The 24,852-nt window shown below is 37.0% G+C and overlaps 1 protein-coding gene across 4 annotated transcripts in view; it reads right to left on the reverse strand.

Moving 5' to 3' along the window:
• Nucleotides 1-19,023, reverse strand: part of LOC131689207 (potassium voltage-gated channel protein Shal) — a 642,177-nt gene extending 623,154 nt beyond the window's left edge. For all 4 annotated transcript variants that reach the window (XM_058974140.1, XM_058974138.1, XM_058974137.1 and 1 more), the window contains exon 1: nucleotides 17,072-19,023. The gene's annotated coding sequence lies outside the window, so the exon portion shown is untranslated. The remainder of the gene's footprint in view (nucleotides 1-17,071) is intronic.
• Between the last annotated feature and the right edge of the window lie 5,829 nt (nucleotides 19,024-24,852).

A 24,852-nucleotide genomic window follows, 5' to 3' on the forward strand; every position in this document is an offset into this window, starting at 1 on the left:
AAGTACTTCTGGTAGGACTAGAAATCGACTCAGGAGTGGGCCGATTGTGTATTCAAAAATTCATTATTTTTCTGGGCAGGCTAATCTACACTGAAGCGATTTTGTTATAATGTTTGAATATTATGCATTTAGCGCACTAAGCAACTATCAGATGGACAATTGCAGAACATTGAGCACATTTAGCTTTTAAATCAAATCAAATTACAAATATTTTCACATACTTTCAGTCTGTCGAAGAATGACCACGAAATGTACTGCCACATTTTCGTTAATCTTTAAAGGGCCAGTGGAAAAAAACAGAACTAACATCTACTACGCTCCGAAGCTTAGTTATTTGTAAAACATCATTAGATCATATGTATAAAAATTAAAGAACTCCTTTTATAATCTCCATCGAACTAAGAAAGTAGCATTGTAAAAGTAAACCCTAGTCTTTTACCGTATATTATTTGTACATATATGGAGCTAGAAAATATGCATATAGCGAATACACGCGTAAGTGCATCTTTATTAAAAGTGGCCTGTACTGAATTTGTTTTCATGATATCCAACTTCCGGTCCTAAACTCAAATATTTGCGTTCTAGCATCAATAGCTGTTATTTTTACTGGAGAGATATGTCGCTAAAGGGCCGGCAGATTGAACGGCTGAACTCGTTGCTACTGCTGCGTTACAAACTACGTTTAAAAATAACCTTCCGCTTGCCTGCCTCGTGGTTAGAAGCTTAACAATTAATAATTATATCTAACTGCTGGTGCGGCTTGTTTGCGTTGTGTTTACAGGCCGGCGCCAATGTTTTTGCATTATTCTTAGACAGATGTTCGTACCAGCCAGCTTCCACTAGTTTAATATAACGAGAAGTCATCTAGTCGTGGGAGGAGATTCACATCTTACATATTTCTATTAGAAGATTAACGGTGCAGCTGAAGATGCGGCTTTTACTGAATTCGAAATAAGCAGCATGGTAATATGCAGCAAACAATCATATATGTAAATGATTTATAATATACTTTTATTGCTTACACACTTAAAAATATTTACATTTCGCAAGATGCACATAAAATGAGTGTAACAATTCATTAGAATTTTCATTCATTAGTATGTAAACATATGCGTCGTTCACAATTCCCTAGATCCTTCAGCCAAGTTTTACATCAAAAGAGACACGATATTCTATTTCACATGTTCACGTGCCAAAACATGTAAAATTCTATTAACAAATTGAATAATACGTCGCAATGTTTATTAATTTTTTTTAGGTGTGTAGGATTTTCAATCTAGCTCGTCTTGGAACGAATAAAAGACATGACACCTATAATGACATAGTTTAAGTAATATGTTCATTTTATTTGTTTCCCGCAGGCCTACATTGACGGCTGGTCGAAAACAACATAGGGCAAAAAGGCTATTTTGGCCCTGTTGGGGAGGGTGTTCCACTGTTCCATTAATTACGTACGTGGCCTACAAACGATGGAATGCGTATAAATAGCCAAATCGATATCGATATCGAATTGATAAATCGATCGTAAGAACCAACATAATATACTACTCTAATCGACGGCTTCAAATAGAGGGGTAATAGACACAGAGAGGAAATAGGCTTATTACCTTATTCACCAAAAAAAAAAACAAAAAAAAACTTCCTCATCATATTCTTTTGAGTGATTACATAACCTTTCAGATTATAAAGGGTGAAATCAACAGATGAATGGTTGAAACTTTTGGGTGGTTGGATTCACTCGTACTGTCATTAATCGTGGACGAACTCTGCAAAATATTTTGTTCAGCACACAGAAATCCAAAACTCGACACAGAAGAACTATCGGTACCTTCGCAAAACAACACGAAAATCGTCCCACCCATTCGTTGTTTTCCCAAAAGATACGACATTGTTGTATATCACTACAACAACAAATCTCTGTTCGGTCTGGAAAGTTTTCGGTCCTGATTTAATGTTTGTGCTGTTCATACCACGCAATGCTGGTATCAAAAGCACAGCTCCTCTTCCAGGAGGTATTTTAAAAGCGGGATCATTTCTGAACTTGTTCTATCCTTTGACCTTTATCTGCTGCATCAAGAAGAATTGCTCACATGCGTCCATGGAATGCCTGGACGCTTCAGAAAAGAGGGATAGCTGTAAATAACAATTGTAAATAACATGTCGTTTGTTCTACATTGACTTTTTTCAAGAATTATAAAATATTCATTTCACGATCTTTGCATCAGACTTTATACGCGCCTGTAGAAAAAAGTTCTCACAAATTTTTCACCGGAGGACCGTACTTAACCCCATGATACGACCAGTTCACTGCTTTATTAATGAATCCGCTCGCAAAAAAGGTTAATTAATTAATAATTAGTCATTGTACATTTTTTCACACTTTCAACCTTTGGCAGTGGATGGGACAGTGAAACTTCCCAACCAACTGGTGCGGTAATGGTTTTACTCATAAATCGAAACGAAGCTGATTTGCATGGTGACACTACGGCTGACTACCACTGTCATATAAGGTGTCCGTCGGACAGCTATCATCACTCATCATATCGCACCTTTCGCACTTACCGTGGTTCCACGGTTGTTTCGTTATCAAATATAAGGTATTCCGCTCGACTACGAAAATATTAATAAAATAATTAAATTTTTTTGGCAACATCGCATTGATTGTAGGAACGGAATTGCGCTTTGCTAGTAATTTTTATTCGTCTAAGACACATTCCACGCACTTGTATCGCTTACCTCATAAAAATAAATCTGCTAATATAAGTAAAAGTTGTTCTGAAATATGTTGGTATAGGTTTAAGGCTCCCAAATCATAGATATATAGAAATTTTTTAAAAGAATTTTATGACGGTGGTCGATGAAAACCAGTAATATATTTATGACTCGTTTTTAATAATTGAATTGATTTTCCCGTACCACACCGACAGGTTTGTAATAAAATTTATTTGGAATAATCTTAAATTCCATTCTATTGTTCACATATTGTACAAAGATTTCATCTTCGGACGCAGATTTATTGAGTGAATTGATCGTCGGATAAAAGGGGGGCAAAAATTGACCATTTTTGCGTTGTCCCCTAACGCAAATATCATGTTTTTTCAATTTTTCACGAAAACAAAGCACGCTATCTATGAAATCTTTTCAGAAGCTATTAGTACTCATCAATACCTTTCTAAAAATATGCTATTTGTATATAACAAGCTTTGGAATCGTTCTTTCAGAGGGGTGCACTGAAGTGTTGTCTCCTAACGCTTTCCGTTGCAATACGATAAATCCTTCTGCAGAGTTACTTTGAGAGCCTACAGAACAGTATATGGACATAAAAGATATAACCAACCTATTTCAGCAATACCGCAGCTATGCAGTGTCATGGGTGGTCTCAGGGGCGGGGAGAGGAGGGGGGTTCCATAAAGGAGGAGGCCTCATAATATCCAAAATTATCAAGTTTTTTATTGCATATATCAGTAAATAAACTATCTAAGGATAAATCAACAATTTCAGAACAGAGTTCGAAGCGATTTCAAAGACATAGAATGGAACGCTTTAGAATAACAAATAAGCATGAGAGCGCGCGGAAGAATATGGTCATAGGGAATAACACTCACTCGTCGTCACATTCTTTCAAATTAGCGGGATAATTATTGACCATTTGGAACTAACCCGGTTTGTCTTTTCGGGATAGATTTTCTTCAACATGAACCAAACATCGTAGTTTAATGCAGTTTTTTGATGTTTTATAGCACTTTAAATTCAAATTGTTATCCTGAGGATACGCATTTCTTAGAATTCGCTAATAAAAGATACAATTTTACGAAATTCTCCAGTTTTCTATTATTTAGATAATTCAATGACAAGCCAGCCATCTGAGCCATAAGACCGCAATTGTGTGAAATTTCTTAACGAATTTTTTTGTGCTCTAATATATCAAAATTTTCAAAAAGCTGGATCTTACCCTTCTTTTCCAAAAATTGCGTAAAACGGCTACATTTTGATTAATTTCCGCAATCATCACTAATAAGTGTCGTCTTGCAGATCTATGAGTAAAAACAGTTGTGCAAACGCCAGAGGATGAACTGGAAGGGCGATATTCTCTTTCGAAATTTTTTTTCAACCGTATTACTAGTATTTCGCGACAACATTATATACAATATGTAAATATAATAACTGCTCGACTGAGTATAATCGTTTGACAGTCTTTCCTTTGTTGAATTGCTTCAGAGTCAAATTTGTGTATTTGTAACGTAACAAGAAAATAAATATTGAACAACCCTATGACGTATTTTATCTGCCCTAATCACCAGTCAATTTTATTTTCAAGATTTTATAAGGTCAAAAACAAAGTCAGTGCACCAAACTTACATGAAAAAAACTTAGTTGGTGAACAAAATAAAAAGAAACCTAAGAAACAGTTAATTTTATTTCATATATTTTCCTATGTCAATGAGGAGCGGATCCAGAAAAAAATTGCGGAGGGGGTCCAAAACTTCGACTTTAAAATGTTCTTTGTACAATACGTAATATGTAATACCCTCATTTAATTAAACTCAGTTTTGGTAATCGGGGGGGGGGGGGTCCGGACCCCCAAGACCCTCCCTCTGGATCCGCCACTGATGTCAATAATATATTAAACTTACCAAAACTACTTGAAACCACCTTTTTCGATCCATTAGAAAGTGGCGATTGTGGTCTACAATCTCTTCTATACCGCGCCACACTGTGGTATGCGGTGTGTCCTGTTCTCATTTCATATTAATTTGATTTCTTAATAAAACACATGAAGGTGAAACTAGAAATACATCTGGTTTGGCGTTTCAAATCTTTATTTTGAGTTATTTACAGGTTTAGAGGTGATTTACATCACTTTGTTTGAGCTTCAACAAATTCTTCAGTCGCGTTAGGGGACAACACTTCATATGCGACCGTTTGTGTTCATTTTGGTGTTGTCCCCTAACGCAGTGTTCGCAGCGGTCGTGAAAAAAATTTCCAAAAAGCTCGAAAATCTAAGTATACAGTATTGTTCTGTGACTATCGATGATCAAATTTCTAGAACAAATAGATGCTCTAAAGTTTGAAACAGAGCAGGTTTTTTGATAAATACAAGTGTAGGTTGGAAAATCAATTTTTTGCGCTGTTGTCCCCTAACGCGACATTTTCACCTCTCAGAATGAAAGGACAACCTGAAAAACATCAAACCCATAACATTAACGTTGTGTTAGGACTTTTAAAGTATTCAATTAAGTTTTTTGAGCGTACATCGTAGGATTTTTCAAACGACGAGCTGTTAACAGTTGCATGATGCGAGCAAACGTTGTCCCTTAACGCTGGAATGTATCCTAAGCAATTTGGCTATACCAGAAATAACATCTGTACTATAGCTAAAACAGCACCCAACTAAATATGACCCATCTGTACACATTTACTTCTTCATACGGTATCCTACTAGAAATATAAAACACTACGTATTTCATTCAGATGAAAAGTTTTTTTTTCACAGCATCTACGTTTCGATACAGATCACCGAAGAGAGTTTATTAAAATATACTGTTCATCGCACCACAACTTCGTTAAAAGTTTTTTCAATATTTCCCAATGTGAGTGATTTGCATGTTTCATCCTGCGGTACACACTGCTGCTGTGTCCAAAGGTGGACCCCACACAGAACACAGATGCTCAAAATGAAGAACTTTTGTTGTCTAAACTGTTTTCATTACAAAACTTTTAGCTGCATAAGATTGACTCCAGCCACGGCTAAACTTTGCCGTCTCTGGAGACCGTTTAACGAGGGGCTATTTGCTTGAAGTATGCAGTAACGATCCCAACACAAGTAAGCGCACCTCCACTGGGGATACACTTTCGTGGCAAAATTATTCATCAGGGTAGTTAGCAATTTTTGCATTTGACGTGCTAAGGGTTTCTGGTATTTTCAGAAGTTCTCTGAGACAAGTTTACAAGTGTTGTGAAATATGTACAGGTGTGGATATTGAAAATGAGCGAGTCGACTAAGAAAGACGCTTTTAATTCACCTAGCAGGATGATGAAACATTTCTTATAACTCTTATAATTCGCTCTTCGGACGTTGTGTCAGTTGAGAACGTTTAAAATGTATGATGTTTCGCGATGTTTTTGTTGACACATACTACATGGGACAGTGGAGGCAGGCCTCACAGAAACGATCACATCAGCATGGGAAAACATCAGTACGAGAAATCTGGAAAATCAAATCAAATTAATGGTACAGCAAAAAAAAATAATCTTCTAAATAGACTATTACTGATGAAAAACTAAATTTTCTTTAAGAAGTTATAAATGTTAACAAAACAAATTAGAATTTTTTTTGTAAATATTTGAAATACATGACCTCAATAGTGCTCACTCATTTGGTCCACTGGAAATGGTTCCGCAAGCGGCTCAAAGTTTGTATGGAAAAAATTGACCAAATATATAGAGAAATACGTCCGTTTCAGATTTTCAGCTCTACGAGACGTTGTTAGCAATGACAGTCTTTCGCTTGAAAATATAAGAATCTTCATGTAACAATAATTTGAATCTTGAAAAACCCGGAAGTCAATCGGGTGAAAGTGGCACTGTCGAACGTGAAAAAATCCGCTGTTTATGAACGTATGAATTACCCAGATGAGGTAGAAACAATCGATTCCATGAATTACAAATTCTAATAACTCAAAACGTTAAAATTTCTCGGAAATACTTGACACGGCGGGGTCTTAGGTATAATAAATCTTTTCAAGGCATTTCAACATATACCAGTTGAATTCAGAACCCTTCCACTGGATAGCGCTGGGGCGACTAAAATTTTCTAATACTTTTTTTTAAAGCTCAACTCGCCTGTGCTAATTGCCCTTAGGAACAAATGCAATTTGCGAATGCAATTTGAAGGCAATTTCAATACTTAGGCAAATTTTCTGGCGGCTGAAATGAACTTGGTTGTTTTTTGCGTTTTTCAAACATGGCGGTTCATGTTTGGCTTAAGCTTAAAATTGTGTTTTTTTAAAGAATTGGCGTGTTCTCGCTTGTATTTTGTTTGTCTAGTGCACTTCATTTAGCCAACGAATGTGGGAAATTGTGGAATCGCGTGTAATTATAGTGGAACAAGATCTCTGACCTAAAGTCTTAATGAAAGTCAGATTTGGTAAGTTTTGGTATGCAATACCAATTTCACCATTGATTCTTCCTATAGTTTGGTGGTGATTACCTAGTATACTGATAAGTTTATGTGAGTAGATAATTAATCCGAATGTAAGTATTATTTCTAATTTTCAAATTAGGCGATTAAGGGTAAGGGTAGGGCCCTTAAATTAAGGCCGATTTGAGGGCGGGTAGAGCGGCAAAATAATGACGGCGGCAAATCGCCCAAATGTTGCATTTGAAATAGCCCCCTAATTGCCAGCAATCTGCTGGCAAATTGAAGGGCAATTAGCGCATCCGAGTTGGCAAATAGCCCCCCTTTAACCAGCAACTTTCCCTTTTTAGTGGGTAACGTTTCAACGTTTCGGAAGAAACAGAAAATAGTGTTTTCGGAATTGAGTAACTTTCATTGTACTGAACGGAATTTCACAATGTTAGCACTAATCAGCCAGAAAATATTCACGAATCTTCTATTACATTTGTAAGTTACATAAATAAAGAAAAATTGATATTCAGAAATCAATTATTATCTGCGTTATGCCGCGCAGCTTGCACTTCATTTCCTTGTTAGCCCTGCCTTTTTGTGCAGTTTAAACTACGCAACGATTATAAGACTTGGCCTGTTTGAATTTTTCATCAGTCACGTTCCCCATATTATTCCAGATGTGAGCCTCGCCATGTCGTAGCGTCACTTTCCTACTGGTAAGCGAAAGAGAAGAGAAAGAAACAAGGTGGGGATATGGATGATGCCAACACAATACAATCAAAACACAAAACAATAAACTGCCTGGATTCTTAAGTCTCGAAGGAATAATAAACCCTACTAATAAAACCTTTTTATCACACTGCACAGTGGGAAAAAGGACCCAAAACGCGAAAAGACTGGATGACGTATACTAGGAAAGGTATTTTCTAAGTAAAAGATCTGAAAAATTGATATCTAGTACATATAACGACCCCACGGTTCGCTATCATGCCAGTTTTGCCCCGATTCCCCATTTCGTTTGAGTTTATTTTTAAGAATGAATATATAACTCGGAAGAAAATTGAACACCACTGACTAAAATTAGTATTTCTTTTGTAAAAAAACCCGGATAATCGATTGCAGATAACTAGTTTAAACTCTCGAAACGTATATATCCATTTTAGCCCAATTCTTTGCACAACTAAGGTTTGAAGTTAATTCTGGTTGTAAAATTCGGTAAAAGGCTATATGCGGCTGATCAAAAGTGGTGATCTTATGTATAAAAGTCCAAGTTATCGATTGAATATAGTTAGACCGCCCATAACATGTGTACTCGTTTTACCCTATTTCCTCCCATAACTCAAGAATAAAATTAGAACTGGCTCTATATTTCAGAGAGAGGCTGAATGCAGCAAATGGAAGGTAGTATTTCTTATGTAAAGTATTCTGGGGAATCGAATGAAAATAGTTAGAATATCCGCATGAAACGTGTGTACCCGTTTTACCCTAACTCTTCCCATATCTCAAGTGCGAAGATAAACCTGGTTATGCTTTTCGGAGAGAGGCTGAATGTGGCTGATGAAATGTAGAAATTCTTATGCAAAAAATCCGGGGAATCGATTGACGATATTTAAAATGTTCGCACTAAATGTTTGTATACGTTTTACCCCAACTCTTCCCATATCCTTCTGAATTCTTCACATAATACAAGTCTGGAGATATACCTTACTCCACATTTCAGAAATAGGTTGAAACCGGATGATCAAAAGTATTTTTTTTATTTTAAATAGCCCAGGAAATCGATTGAGGATAGCTAGAATGACCGGACAAAATATGTGTACCCGTTTTACCCCAAATTCCTCCAATAACTCAAGACAGTGGCGTAGCCAGAAATTTGGTTTGGAGGGGGTTTTGACGAAAATATTGAATTTTTCAAAAATGTTGGCGGGTCTATTGATGACATTTAATCTGTAATCGATTGACTGGGTATTACCGTGTTCTGCAGTAATAGCGAAATGGGATGATGTGAGCGGGCATGGGCGCTATAACCCTACCGTAGGCAGAACTAAATACCTGTTGCAGGTGTCAGTTATGTTGGGTGGCGGACTATGATACAGGTTAGGTCAAGTTCAACGAGTGACCCAAAACACAACTTTACTAACAAAAGCATGAGCTGAAAACTCGCACCTTCGAAACCGTAGCATTGGAGGAGCTTTGATAGACGGTGCAGAAGGTTTGGAAATGCGGGGATCGATCGACAGCACAAGAGCTGGGCAAAATGCACCAACGCGTGATCAAGTGGATAAGTGTAGTGTGGATCAAAGGCCATTTCTTCGACTAGAGCATTATCAATGTGCCTGACCTAATGAAGCCAAGAAAGATGCATTTTATGCGCAGCTGTAGCATGTCTATGATAACTGCCTATGGCGGAATGTTAAGCTCGTCATCGGTGACATAAACATCCTGATAGGTCGGGGGCATTGTATAAACCGGTTATCGCACTGGATAGTTTGTACACTTTATAAATAATGTGCAGAAATTCTCACGATTGATTAGTATATTATGACGAACACCTAAATAACGAAACAGTAGACGACATGAGTATTGCTAGAATCAGCTTGGAGACGCGCACAGTCGACGACAGATCCCGAATCTACCTAAGATTCATGAAAAAATAGGACGGTTGAACTCGACGGTACTCAAACACAAGGTAGAGGAATTGGCTAAAGCACTCCACTGGGTGCTTTTGAAGATCTGGAAGGAGGAGATTTCACCGAAGTATAGGATGTAGGGAGTAGTATGTCCCATCTATAAAAATGATGTTTTTGAAACCACAAACCGAATAGTCACATTACTGAACTGCCCTTATATGCAAAGGAGACGTAAATGCCATCCTGTATATTTTTCAGGAAAAAAAGGGTGGGCGTAGCGTAGTTGGTAAATCGATTGCCTTGTACGCAGCGCACCTGGGTTCGAGTCCCGACCCCGCACATAGGGTTAGAAATTTTTCATAAGAGATTTTTCTAACCCGAAGAGGCGAATGACCTTAAGCTTAAAACCTCTATAATCGAAATAAAAAAAAATCAGGAAATCAATTTTCAAATCTTGCATGGTGCGGGTAAAAGCATGCTTTCGCCACTTTGCTTTTCGCATTTCAACAGGTAATATTTTATTTTCATTTGAAGTCGTTTGCACTGAAAGATGCGAATTTTCGTAGTGAACTTAAAAATACGAAAAAGTTAAATTTGACCAATGTGGCGTTGAAGTCACTTTTGCATACTAGGATAGTAAACGTCATCTACAAGATGTTCTCCCAAATTCTTTGTTGACGACTATAACCGTTAGTAAGGGAATTCGTAGTGCAATATGGCCTATAATGCACAAATACGGGTTGCATTCATATCTTCAACCAAGCTATTTGCAATAACAATCTTGAAAACTTTACTGAATACACTAAGTCTTAAACTAAATTAGATTGGAATTAGTAATGCATTCAACTGGCAAAATTATTCAACAAAATTATGCTACTAAACACTAAACCTTCAAAAGCTGATGGTTTCCAAATTATGGAATCTTGGCGCAATTCAATTCGATACCCAAATGTGAACCATAAATAGCGAAACATGTGAATAAATTTCAATTTTTTTATTACCAATCTTAGCTAGTGGCACTTTATATAAGTGATAACCCAAAAAAATCAAATGCGCATAAAAACCGATTCTGTTAGAGACACGCGTAAAACGTCATTTTTCATCAGTTTCTATGTAGGCTTCTTCATTGAGCTTTCGCATTCATGATTTTTCAACTAGAGGATCCTCACTAAAATATTAGTTACAAGATCCCATTCTCACAATTTACAAAAAGTCCCCATAACGTTTAAAACATTATGTTCTCAATGTAATGAACAGATAATAAACTTCCAAAATTTTTATTTGAATATTTAATAAACTAGTCAGCATCATACTTTTTTTTTCTTCAATTCAAATATTTTGGTTTGGAGGGGGTTTTAACCCCCAAAGCTCCCCCTTGGCTACGCCACTGACTCAAGAGTGAAGTTGAACCTGGCTGTACTTCTCGGAACGAGGCTGAATGCGGCTGATGAAAAGCAATATTTGTTATGTACAAATTTCAGAAGAATCGATTGGGTTGGAATGACCAGGAATATATCAAAGTATCAAAATTATTTCTCGATTTGTTATTTAGATCAAAAAACCTGTTCTAATCCACCTAGTGGTGCAATTGTGCCTTTCTCATTTGTCCAAACTATGACTCCATGGTTGGTTATGTTCAATACAACGGTGGAAATGAATATTACATATTCAGTACGAAAATTTTCAACTTGTTAAGAAATTTTAAACTAGTTTCAATTTTAAAGTAGCAACCCCTCATTGCATACTCCTATCTACACCAAAATAAGTCAAAAAAATCGCCGGGATTAGGTTGACGATTTTTAGAGTGATTGCATAACCTTTTTATATGAGAAAGGCAAAAATATGCCAAAGTCCAAAAAAGTCAATTTTAGTCAAAAAAAAAATTAATTCGAGATTTCATCAAATCTCAACGTTTTATGCATTTTAAAGTCATTTGGCATCAAAAATGCATTCGATTTTGAAATTTTCCCTTACTCCCCCTTTGAGAATTTTTCATTTTAATTTATATGGGAATTTGCTGTGTGGTCGCACTCTTCAACCCGTAACTCTGGAATCGGAAGTCCAATCAATAAAAAAAATCAATAGCATCCGATGGGAAGGTTGTACCTTTCATTTGAGACTAAGTTTGTGCAAATCGGTTCAGCTATCTGTGAGAAACGGAGGTGACATTTTTTTTCCACATATACACATACACACACAGACATTTTCCGATCTCGACGAACTGAGTCGAATGGCATATGACATTCGTTCCTCCTGGCCGGGATTAGGTTGACGATTTTTAGAGCGATTGCATAACCTTTCTATTTGAGAAGGGTAAAACCATATAATTTTGATATATGTCGTTTGGAACCAATTAGGATTAAATTGAAATTGCATAATTTTTCATATCGATTAATATATCATATTTATATCAACCATATCGTGTATTTTCAATATACTGTGTACAACAAAATATCTTTCCAAGATAGTTTGGCAAAGCTAGAACGATGGCACCACAGATGGATCCTCCCAAGAACTGGATCCAAATCGCATTACTAGTGGTCTTGTCTTGTCATACGTTGGAATGAAAATACATGAGAGAATGCACGTTTTGTAAAGTTACTCGCTGATTACAGTTCAAAACAGAGAAAATTTTCCGAGAGATTTGATTAGATGGGTTTCGGCATACGACAAGCCGAAAGAGCTACACTCGGTCAGCCTTGAAGAGGAATGGAAGCAAAACCTATATCTAACTATTAAAGAAGAGTAAAAGACAGAAGAAAATACGAAAGAACAGGAACATGCATTTTAAAACTATAAAGGATGTGAAGTGAAAAACAGGAACGCCTTTCGAAAAAAAAAACAATCGAACCAATTTTAAAATTATATGTTGAGCTAACTGCGAGCTGTAACAGGTAGGTGCGACAATAAAAATAATAAAATTAGTAACACTGGGGAATTAAATGCATATTTTTAGAGAGACACTTGTACTAATGACAATAATGACTTATCTTTCACAAGAACATCTTTGATTTATTAATTAAAAATAATAATAAAATGGATTTTTGTGATACAATTCTAATATTTTCAGATATATTTACTGCTCCAAATTAGATATAAAATATGTTAAATATCCATCTGTGTGATATGATTATTTTATTAAACCAAGATACAACCAAAATACTTTATACTAAAATAGACTGAAATATAATAAGATATAACCGATACATTTTCTTGGTATTAAAACTTGATATTTTACCAACTATCCAGCTATATTTTATATCATACACAGATATATATTTTTCCGTGATATAATATCTTATTTTGATATAATTTTGATGTGAATTTCTGATTAGGTAATGTGATAATCATATAATACAAGTGTGGAGTTATACCTTACTCAGCAATTCAGAAAAAGGCTGAAAGCGGCTGATGAAAGGTAGTAATTTTTATGTAAAAATTCAGGGGAATCTATTGGAAATAGTTAAAATAATAGCACGAAACGTGCCCCAATTCTTACTATAATTGAAGTCGGAAGTTAACCCTAGCTGTGCTTTTTGGAAAGAGGCTGAATGCGGCTTTTCAAAAGTAGCAACTCTTAATTCAAAAACCCGGGAATCGATTGAAGATAGTAAGAATGACCGCACGAAACGTTTATACCCGTTTTCCCTAATTCTTCACATAATGTATGTGTGAAGTTATACCTTACTCATCATTTCAGAGATAGGTTGAAAGCGGCTCACTAAAGTAGTTTTTCGCTTGTAAAACCGTTCAAGGAATTGATTGAACCTACTTAGAATGACCACACGAAACGTGTTTACCCGTTTTATTCCATTTTTTCCCTTATACAAGTATGCAATTATATATACCCCATATTTCAGCGGCTGATAAAAAGTAATTTTTACGTTATCAGTTATCAGTGGGTATCAGTTGAAGGTAGCTAAAATGTCCACACGAAACATGTGTACCCGTTTTACCCCAAATTCCTCTCATATCTCAAGTGTGAAGTTAAATCTGGCTATAAAGGGCGAACACGAAATTATTGCGACACATTCAACAGGGCATAACTTTTTTACCATTGGGTAAAAATCAACCAAATTTTGCACACTTTCTCATTGATGTGTATTGTTCACATGCTGTCAAACTCGAAGTCGTGTTTTTCGATTCAACGAAAATGGAGGTGAACCAACGCGAGTCGAGAGAACAAATTCTTTCCAAACACCTGGAATTTCCTGACCTGTTGCACCGGCAGTTGGGAAAAATGTTGAACATTCACCATTCAACCGTCTCCAGAGTGTTAAAGCGGTTCCAGGAGCGGTTGACGTTGGACCACGGCAAAGGAGCTGGAAGAAAACCGGGACCGGAGAACAAAAAGACGGAGGGAAAGGTGAAGCGGATGATTAAAGCAAATCCCAACGTCTCAAACAGTGATTTGGCTAAAAAGATCGGCATGTCGCAGAGCTACGTCCAGAATGCAAAGAAGAGAGCTGGACAACATACATACAAGGTACAGAACTTCCCAAACCGCGATGAGCGGCAACAATCGACGGCTAAAACTCGGGCACGGAAGCTCTACGAGAAGATGCTGACAAAATATGGCTGCTGTGTGGTGGACGACGAAACGTATATAAAAGCCGATTTTAAGCAAATTCCGGGGTTGGAGTTTTTCACCGGCAAGAGCAAGTTCTATGTGGACGACAAATTTAAGAAGAAGAAAATGTCAAAGTTCGCCTCCAAATATCTCATTCGGCAGGCCATCTGCTTTTGCGGACTGAGGAGTGAGCCTTTCATGACAAAGGGCACAGTAAATGGCGAGAACTACAAATCTGAGTGCCTCGAGAAGCGCCTTTTGCCCTTCTTGCAGCAGCACGACAAAGCTCCGCTATTTTGGCCAGATTTTGCATCATGCCACTATTCTAAAAGTGTCCTGGAGTGGTATGAAGCCAATTCTGTCCATTTTGTTCCAAAGGACATGAATCCGCCAAACTGTCCGAAGCTGCGCCCGGTGGAGCAGCACCCGAGCAGAAGAAAATAATTTCTGAATTCCAAATTCAGGTATGCTGTACCCAATACTTGAACACCGCAATAAGGTATTGAGGAGCCTTGCATAAGAGGTAAAATACCTAAAATAATAACTGAGACATGTACTAGGAATACCTAGTTAATAATGAAATGAGTTTTTATAATACCTGAATAATAACAAAACCTTTTCAACCTTCCAACAACAAAATTCACTACATGGAGGTATTCAATAAGGTATTGATTTGGTATTTGTAAAAATCATTGGAATACATAAATAACACTAAAATAAAGTATTATACCTGATTGAGGCATTGAGAGGGTATTGAAGAATGTTTCTTCAATACCTGCTTAATACCTCAACGAGGTATTAACAATCAATTAAAATCAGGTTTTGGTATGATACCAGAAAATAGTATGCTCGGGTTATTGGCCAGTTATTTTCTCCTGGTCGGGTACTGGCCAATGATGAAGCGGGAACTTCGGAAGAGCAAGAAGACAGTCAAAGACGAGAAGGACATGTTAAGAAAATGGAAAAAGAAAACTGAGAAACTGGTACCGGATGTCACTGTAAAGACTTTGATGGAGGGCATCAAGCGAAAATGCGTTCAATGTTACACTCAAGGCTCCATCGATTAACTTTTCTTTCGATTTTTGAAGTAAATATATGTATAAAAGTACCCTAAAATTTTGGTTTGATTTTAAACATTATAAGAAAATTGGCATGACATTTTCGGTGTCGCAATAATTTCGTGTTCGCCCTTTACTTCTAGGAAAGAGGTCGAATGCAGCTGACGAAAAGTAGTAATTCTTATGTACAAAAAAATCGCGCCTGTTTCCGAAATGTAGTCAAGTTTAATTGAAACACGAGAAATGAGAAGAAGTCGGTTTAAAATGGGTTCACACGTGGGTTCTTAAATTATTAACTTCAAACTTGAGTCTGGGAACTGGGGTAAAACGGGCACACATGGTTCATGCAGTCGTTTTGTTTATCTACAACCGATTCTCCGGACTGTTTAATATAAGAAATAACACATTCGATAAGTCGCATTCAGCCTCTGTCTGAAATGAAGGGTCAGATTTCACTTCACACACGGGTTATGAGGAGGATTTGGATAAAACGGATATCCAAAGAGCTATAACTTTTGATTGAGGATTTGCTCACAAAAACAAGGCCAATAAATGTGACTATTGCCTTTCATTTGAGTACTAACAGTTACAAGGATCAGCTTTAAAACTGAAGTTATTGCAATTAGTGTGATTTGATTCCAATGGAGCAGTGCTGCCAGGGACAGTTTATGTTGACGACAAAAAATGATTTTTTCATACATCTTCGTTATGTTGCAATATTATTCGAAAATGATAAAGCATATTAATTTAGAGTACCTTCTGCTATGTTTTCCACGCAAGTGGACTTTTGTAAATATTCTACGAGAATTGTATTTAGCATTGGAAGGTAAGAACCTATCTTTATGAAAAATGATTTTTCGTGTTTCTTGACCCCACCAATTTCAAGGAAAAATTGTTTTGAAATCCTATATGCACTAGAAAAAAGTTGGGCATGGAAGGGTTAAGGGGAAATATAGCATAGTGCAACTTGCATTGGCTTGCTAAGCTAAACCAAATGTTTCGATTTCATTAGTTCGCATCAGCTTAAAATGAACTACTTTCCTTATGGAAAATCAGGCTTCATTAGGGGTTTGCTTAGGAATACAAGTTGCGTCTCCGTTTTTTATTGAGCTAGCGTGAATCTGGTACTAGCTTGGTCCTGAGGCTTGGTTTAATTGAGGCGGACCCCAACCTATTTTTACATTTTTAGTAGCATGCCATTATTACTTAAATCAAAAACCAATGCGATCATTTGGCAAATCAACCACCTGGCTGTTTACCGTTAAAGTACAATAATGATCACACGGGAAATCCGATCGTGACACATCGTTGCTATCCACCCACACGGCATTTCTTCACTGCAAATTTACCAGCTGCCGAAGCTGCTTTGCAACTATCAGCCCCGAGGGAGGTCGAATCAAACAGTCAGCATCAAAGCGAAAGGAAAAAAAAGACGAATCACATTAATTTATGGTTTGCAAAAAGATAAACATTTCCATTCACTCGAAATCCGCTGCTGCGAGCAATCATGGTAATTTTCTTAAAATAAATTCCATTTGAATTTCTCACCAGACCATATTGCCCTGTTTTGTTTTGCACCGCAGGTTGTTTGAATATAATTACTATAATCCTTATGCTAACCACTACTCGAAGCACTCAATTAGAAAGGTATGAGGTTTTTTTACTTATTTATAACATTACGCACCTCTTCGATACACACACTGACTACCGGTCGACTGGCTGCTGCTTCTGCTTGGTGATGAAAACCTGTATGCTCTCGGAAAATCAACTTCCTAGGGAGCTACAAACACCACCAGCCACTTTTTTAGTGCTTTGCACACAGATACACTATGACGGCGGACTGGCGCTTGAGATGAGAAAAAAATCTTGCTTTTTCACTTTTTTTTCTTTCTGCTGAAAATACAACTTTTTACTGCCTTGCTCTGCACGGAGGAAATTGACTGACGCAAACACCAACTGGCCTTTTGTTTTTCAAGAAATTCTTCGGGATTCCCCCACAATGATGACGTTTTTTGGCGAATTCACTATCTCTTACTGAGCTTTAACCTTCAATGCCACAGTGTAAATATACCAATATGCAATTTTTGTCACTTCAGCTGCCGTCGGTGACGGTTTTTTTCTGCCACGTTTGGGAGTTCACTTTCTCAAGCAATTATTGGGAATTACAGGTTCGACATTGCCGCAAATGTACAGTTGGCACGACCGCAAAGGGCTACGGAAAGGGAAAGCACTTCCAGATCTGCTCACAATTTTTACCTTCTTTCAACGTTCATTTTCCACTGACAGACAGCCTGTCGGGGTTTAATATAATTTATTTTCTTTTTGCTTCACCCCCCGACGATCAATAGCAATTACAATGTTTCCCCACTTTCTTTCACTATATTATTCACCACTATTTCTTCGTTTCCCTTGAACATAAATTTGCCTTGCCTTGCCGTATTAATTTTTTGTCGCTCCGTTCGGACGTTCTCTTCGTTTCACAAAGTCACTACTAATTCAAATGTATAAGAACATATTTTCTTCTATTTTGCTCTTTTATCCTTCGCCGGGTGTTCGTTTTCAATTGCTAATATACATGCTCAGATATTTTTCTGTTTGCTGCCTGTCTCAAATCACACTGCTGCTGTTACGAGGAAAATATAATTTCTAATGTATTTTCTCGACCCAAAACAGTTAACCGAACACAAGACCTTATCTTGAATGGTTCGCATGAATTTCCATATTTTCCCATCCACTTCCGACACATCGACGGAATCCAATTGGGTGATTTATGCACGATTTAATCAGCCCTTCAATCGCGAACAGCCTAAATCAAGAGTTGGTATAATTTTCCACATTGGCCTGGCTTAGTGAGTCCAGCGATGTGGCGAAAAATCCTGACAGATGGCTAAAATGCCCAGCTCTACAGTGCGGCTGACATGACCCGTGCAACCGTTACCGTTGAGATGTTGCTGCCTTTTCGCTGTTATCTTACGCTTACGAGTGTCTAGTACTGCTACATGGATAGTAAATCATGCACTAGTACTGGAACGCAAAACTTTGTAATCTTCTTATTTTTGCTGGTTGAGGAAATCATTCCAGTGTCTTTTTCGCATCGGCGCCCACACACTGACTGACGACTGATGGTGATGGTTTTATCTCGGACGTCTCTCAGTCGCCATATCAACCAACAGGAAGGAAGTTGCTTTCAACGACCAATACACGAACCACTAAACAGAGCTATTTAGCTTCCAGCTTGTGTCGATTGTTCACGAAACACGCTGACAAAACTCCGGAAACAAAGTTTCATCATCTATTCACTGCCACTGTTGAACTTTTACTATTCATGCAAACTTTTGTCAAACATACCTCAATGAATTCCGCAAATAATTCCCTGAAAGGCAGATAGCCAGTAACACCAACACACACAGTATGTCACTTTGATGGATAACAGGTGAATTTTCCCTGGTACCAATTCCACACGACAGCGATCCAGTATGTATTGAATTTTTTTTCTGGAGGCAGTCAACTAACAGTATCTCACTATGTTTCACACAAAAAAGAAAGAAAAACAGGAATTAAAGGCTAACCTCTTCTTCAAGAGTCTGTTTCTTCGCCAGCTGGGCCACTCTCGGAGGATGATTCCGAACGGGTTCATAAATTCCAACCAACTGATGCGAGAAGAGGAAAATTTGCTCGGGAAAGCGAAGAAAATATTTTTGCTACGCGCGTACTAACATACCAACACCAGCGCGTGACCAGTAGCGTACTCTCAGGCGAATCTCGCAAGTTCTCTTCGATACAACTGGTGGCTTTGTAGCAGCTGGTCGCTTATTCTGTGTACGCTAATTGCTCCCAACACACGGAGGAAGAGATAGATAGAGAGAGCGAGAATATGCGAGTAGAGCTCAACATGAGAGTAGAGAGCTAACCACGAAGCATAGCAACACACAGCAGCCATTATCATCATGAAGAAAGATACATACTTCTGGTACGTACTGTTGCTCCTGGCTGCGCTCGCTAGGAGGTGACGATAGCACTGTCCAGACCACCCACATTTTACCAGTGGGTACCCATCGGTTGCGGCCACCCACTTGATCGACACGAAAGCGTCGGCAGAATGAGGTTGAGTTTTTTTTAACTTAAATATTATTCTCCCTACATATAATTCCAGAAATAGCTTACTGGGATGTTTACAATTTCCTGAATTTAAAATATGTGCTCAATTGATGGACGTTTGAGTTACTGGGCGATGAAGGATTTTTCAAATAGTTATGGAGACGCATGGCTTTTGGCTCGTTAACTGTTACAGTAGGGGGGGTACGGTTCCCGATCAGAAAGTCATACCAGAAAGCTATCAAATTTATATCTCCCGTTGGTATTTATTACTCACTGTCATATAGCTGTGATATCCTGATCAGCAATGCAAGCAAAATTATATCAAGAATTTCCGGTGAAATAATTGGATTACAGGTAAACTTTTTATATAACGCACATCTCGGTTTAAAAATTGTACGTTACATCAAAGCATGCAAAATGCTCACAGAATTGTTGTCTATAGTACTTTATTTTGAAGAATTTTGATAATGCGTAACTAAATTTGAAAATATAACCTACCTAGCAGTGTGATACAACTTTTCTCAGAAGAAAGTTATGGTGGTTCCATAAAAAAGATGCCACAATTATGTTTATTGCTTATTTGAATTAAATTTATCGACAATATTCTTATTTTGACTCCTTTCCTAATTATTAAGTCATTAGTCATTATTACTCTGTATGCTCTAGAAAGTGTTTATTAACATTACCACAGTCATAAATAAAAAGAATTTATGAACTTTAATCATTAGATTAAACTATAAAGTTTCACTTGCATCCATTTATTTTTCAAGAATTTCTGAAAATATATTTCAGTCTACTAACCGGTTTCCTGAATACCCCAAACTGGTAGTAAACCGTGCACAGTTGTCCGCTACAAATATGATCTCTCACTCTTATTTATTTGATGTGACACATAATAGGATTCGAAAATAATCTTCTATTTTAGTAACCGGATTCAGGAGTCTTAGAAATCAGCAGTAAAATTTTGATAAATATCCCTGGATTCCACGTAGATCGTCATTTCATGCATCACATGATGACAATATAAATGCAAAACAGACCAACAATCATGAGGCCGAAATCGGAGTTAAATGTGTTTGAATATTATTCCAAGATCATATGGTTGATGTAATGTCGAGAATGATAAAAAGAATCTGTAATCCGAAAAACCGAATTCGGGAGTTTCAGGAAGTGATTTTATCTGATTGTCATCAACTATGAATGCATTTGACATGCTATTTCTTGTGGCACAGCATGCCATGGAACTTAAACATGCTATTTTTTGTGGCACAGCACGCCATGGAACTTAAACATTGTCATTCGGCCCAGAGAATCGGATTCCGTAGTCTTGAAAGCAACCAACAATGGTCACACCAATATTATTAATTTTAGTTTTCAGTTATAATTTACTGATCTTGTATTATTTATTGAGAAAAATGGTTGGCTTTAATATATTACGATCATACGAAGAATTCCACGAAGATCCGTCCGAAAATAATTAAAATCCTGACCGACCAGCTTAGATTCCTATGAAACTTTACACATTTCATCGGCGTGGAAGATTAAACATTTTTCACAATCAGTAAGATTATTTTGACTCAAGAGCATTTTTTTATAAGGGCGTAAACATTTCTACGTGCGTTAATTTCAATTTTTTTGTTTGATTACTGTTATTCATACAGCGAAATTTTCTGAGGACGTTTCAGAGAATGAATATTTATGTGCGAAAAAATATACACTGAAAAAAATGTTGTGTTATTTTTCTTAAAAACAAAACATAAAGTGTTAAAATTTTGAATTGCAAAAAACCCATTTTTCTATTTTTTTATATTTTGTCAAAAAAACCCCAAGAGAAAAGAAAGATTTTGAATGTGATTGTATAATGGAGAACTTATCGGTAAAAAAGTTGTTCTAACAATAACTTTATACATGTTTTTAAACTTCATGCTAATTAACATACAAAAAAGTAATTTTATTACCGAATATAATTCAAACTTTCATTTTAAATCAAAATGTGTTTAACAAAAATCTTCCAAAATGCGATAGTTTTGGAGATATTTGGAATTTTGTTTCAACAAAAACAGGTAATTCGTGTGATTATGCCCGTTTTAAAAGTTATTCGCGTTACCCAATTATAAAATGTCAAAAATCTAATGTTTATGGTTTTAAAGACGCAAAAGAAATTTTTTCAGTGTATTTGGATCATGGAGAAGCTTTCAATAAAAAATGTTCCTGACAACAACTTTTGACATATTTTTATAATTCTTACTATTTGCAGTCATAAATACAATTTTCTTTTTGAATATGATTCTAAACGCCATTTTAAATCAAAATGCTAATAACAAAAAAATTCTGAAATGAGATGGCTCAAATTTTGTTTTAACAACATAATTCTTTTGTTTTATTACGACCTTTGCAGAAGTTATTCGCGTTTCTCCACCAACAACAATAACTTTTTCAAAAGGCCCATAACATTTCCTATAACTTTCTCTTTGACATCAAGTTGATACCGTAAACTATTTGAAGCTATACGAAAACAATCAAAATACTATTCAACCATAGGGTCTTATGATTAAACTAAATAGTTCGATCATATACGCGAACGAAATCGGAAAAATTCACTATCGTTACCTTAAATGAAGTAGCCAATTGCTAACATGGTCATTAGAAGCCTAATTAGTACGTTTTAAGATTGTGTGTAACATGTTGAATTCTTAATATGGAATACATGCGTAATTGAGGAGAAACTTGGACCGTCGTATTTCATTTGTGAAGCGAATTTTTGAAGCATTTTGGATTTCCAATTTTTGCATTTTCCGCGTTGATATTCATAGTTCCGCCGTTTTGAGTATAGGCAAGGTTTAGATGCAAATGATCAATAGGGACATTTTTTACTCAATCTGTTTATTTGATAAGACACGGTACCAAGGCGCTTAAAGGTGCCAATTTTCACATTTTACATTTTCAATTTCTTAAATCTAGAAGATTACAGATTTTTTAAGACCACATTTAAAAATAAGGAGCAATTTTGGATTATCTTGAAAATAAGGACAATTTGTAGACTATCTTAACTAGGAGCAAAGTTCAATGTACGTGGGAAAAATTGACTAAGACTAAAAGGAAGAGGGGCGGTGGGTAACTATACATAATACTATCAATACACCTTAATTTTAATTTCTAGGGGAATGAGAATGAAATTTAGAAATTATGGGATTTCACTTTTTCTAACAATGGCCTATTTACTTGATAGACGAATTTTCATGGGGATTTGATTTCAGCATCGTACTAACAGTGATATACAGGGAAGAGAGGGTGGATAATGGTGACAGAGAAGAGACGAATCAAGCTTGTTGTTTACGGCAGATAGTCTACGGTACGATCTGTACGCTTGTACTGCCAAGACAGCGCGCAGCAGGACGTCGGGTGGTCCTCGTTGGACCCGTGGGGAATCCTCCAAATTGTGTCAGATCTTCAGGTCGTATCAGCTCCAACTTTGATTTGTGTCAGCACAAAGATGACAGTGAAGATAATCACGTAGTAGCGCTCTGATGCATGCGAGTCGGCGCCACAAAGCAGTACAGGAGACTTTTGAGACAGAGAAAAAAGAAAAAAAAAGAGAGGGCCTAAATTCTTATATTGATTGATTTTAGGAAGAGATACTTGAGGGACATATAGAGAAGATCGCGTTGGGTGATCTTCCTCGGGCCCGGAGGGTACCGAGACCTGGCGAAACTGTACTCGGTGCATGCCCAGACAATATACTCGATATCGTGATAGCCGTCACCACAAGCGCAGATACCACTAGCCACGAGCCCAATACGCCGGAGATGTGCATCCTGCGTGCAATGATTTGCCATCCCCTTGAACCAAAATTTCGTCGATACCTTCAGGATTCTCGAATGTAGCCACCTTCCTAGTTTCCCATTGCTCCATGAAGTTTGCCAACTTACGAGGGTTCTCCGATGAGTAATACTAAACAATTCGTTGAAGCAAATTGGTCTTTCATAAATGTTACCTTCTAACGCACCCACCTTAGCTAAAGAGTCCGCCTGCTCGTTGCCCGGAATGGAGCAAACCAAGGTAATCTGAAAAGATTTGTTAGATAAAACACTCAGTAGTTTCCGTATGTTCCCCAAACCATATGAGGAGTGGTTTCCACGTTCCATCGAGCAAATAGCGTCAATGGAACTGAGCATATCCGAGACGATGAAGAAATGGTCTGCGGGTAGTGTGACTTCAAGGGTATACTGAATAGCAGCTAGTTCTGCGGTGTAAACTGAAGTAGGTTCACTGAGTTAGTAGGAAGCGATGAGCTTTTGATTGAAAATACCAAAGCCAGTGGACCCTTCGAGGGAACGGAAGGACGCCCGACAGGACTTCGATACTCATCATATGGGTCGACTGCATGCACCCTAATGCGATACGCAAACAACGATACTGAATTCTTTCGAGTTGGATGAAATGTATGTTCGCGGCGGAGCGAAAACAGAAGCATCCGTATTCCGTTACCTACAGTATCGTTGTTTGATACAACCTAATTAGGTTTCCTGGGTGGGCACCCCACCATGTTCCTGTTATTGTACGAAGAAAGTTAATGTGGCATCCCCAAGTACCTTTCGAGTCGACCCAGACCCCTACACTGAAAGCCATTCGATGAAGAAAATAACAAAACAAATTTTTGTTTTCCTAATTAGTTGATTTCAACAGAAAAATGAATAACGTAACTAAATTTTCTCTTAATTTTGAGAGATTCTCAAATAATAGTTATTGAAAATTATTATTGATTTTGATTCAAGACGCACATCATACGAAATGACAGCAAGTAGCTAAGATGCACACCTTACTGAAATACATCAAGGTAGCGACAGCAACACGCTGGGCATAACGGTTAAGCACGTAGGTAGTTGTCTCAGCTTGGAAAGCTTGTTTTATCCTGGACGCAACTACCTGAACCAGTACACAAAAAAAAACAGAAATTCAACTGACCTCATTTTGGTTTTACCTAGTTTTTCTTTAAAAACATTTCAATAAAAGGATGATTTTTATTGACATTTTTTTCAATACATGTGCACTGAAAATTGAAAGTATTGTCGAAAATTGTCAAAATCATTCTATTTCGGATTTAGTCGATTATATAGTAACATTTCAATTATTAACCAATGTAATATGTAATATGATAATTATTTTTCATCGTTTGAGATTCCAAACTAGATGTGGAATAAGTATGAAGTTTTTTTTGTAGTGCTGGATAGTGTTTGTGACTAAATAGAAAAAAAATATACCTTTATTCTAAAATTCAAATCAATCAATTTCCAACAATCCTTAAATACCTTTGGCTATTTCGTCTCATTTAAGATTGCAGTTTATAAAAAGATAACATTATGAGAA

This window comes from Topomyia yanbarensis, chromosome 3 (assembly GCF_030247195.1).
Source record: "Topomyia yanbarensis strain Yona2022 chromosome 3, ASM3024719v1, whole genome shotgun sequence".
In the NCBI taxonomy this organism is placed as follows: Eukaryota; Metazoa; Arthropoda; class Insecta; order Diptera; family Culicidae; genus Topomyia; species Topomyia yanbarensis.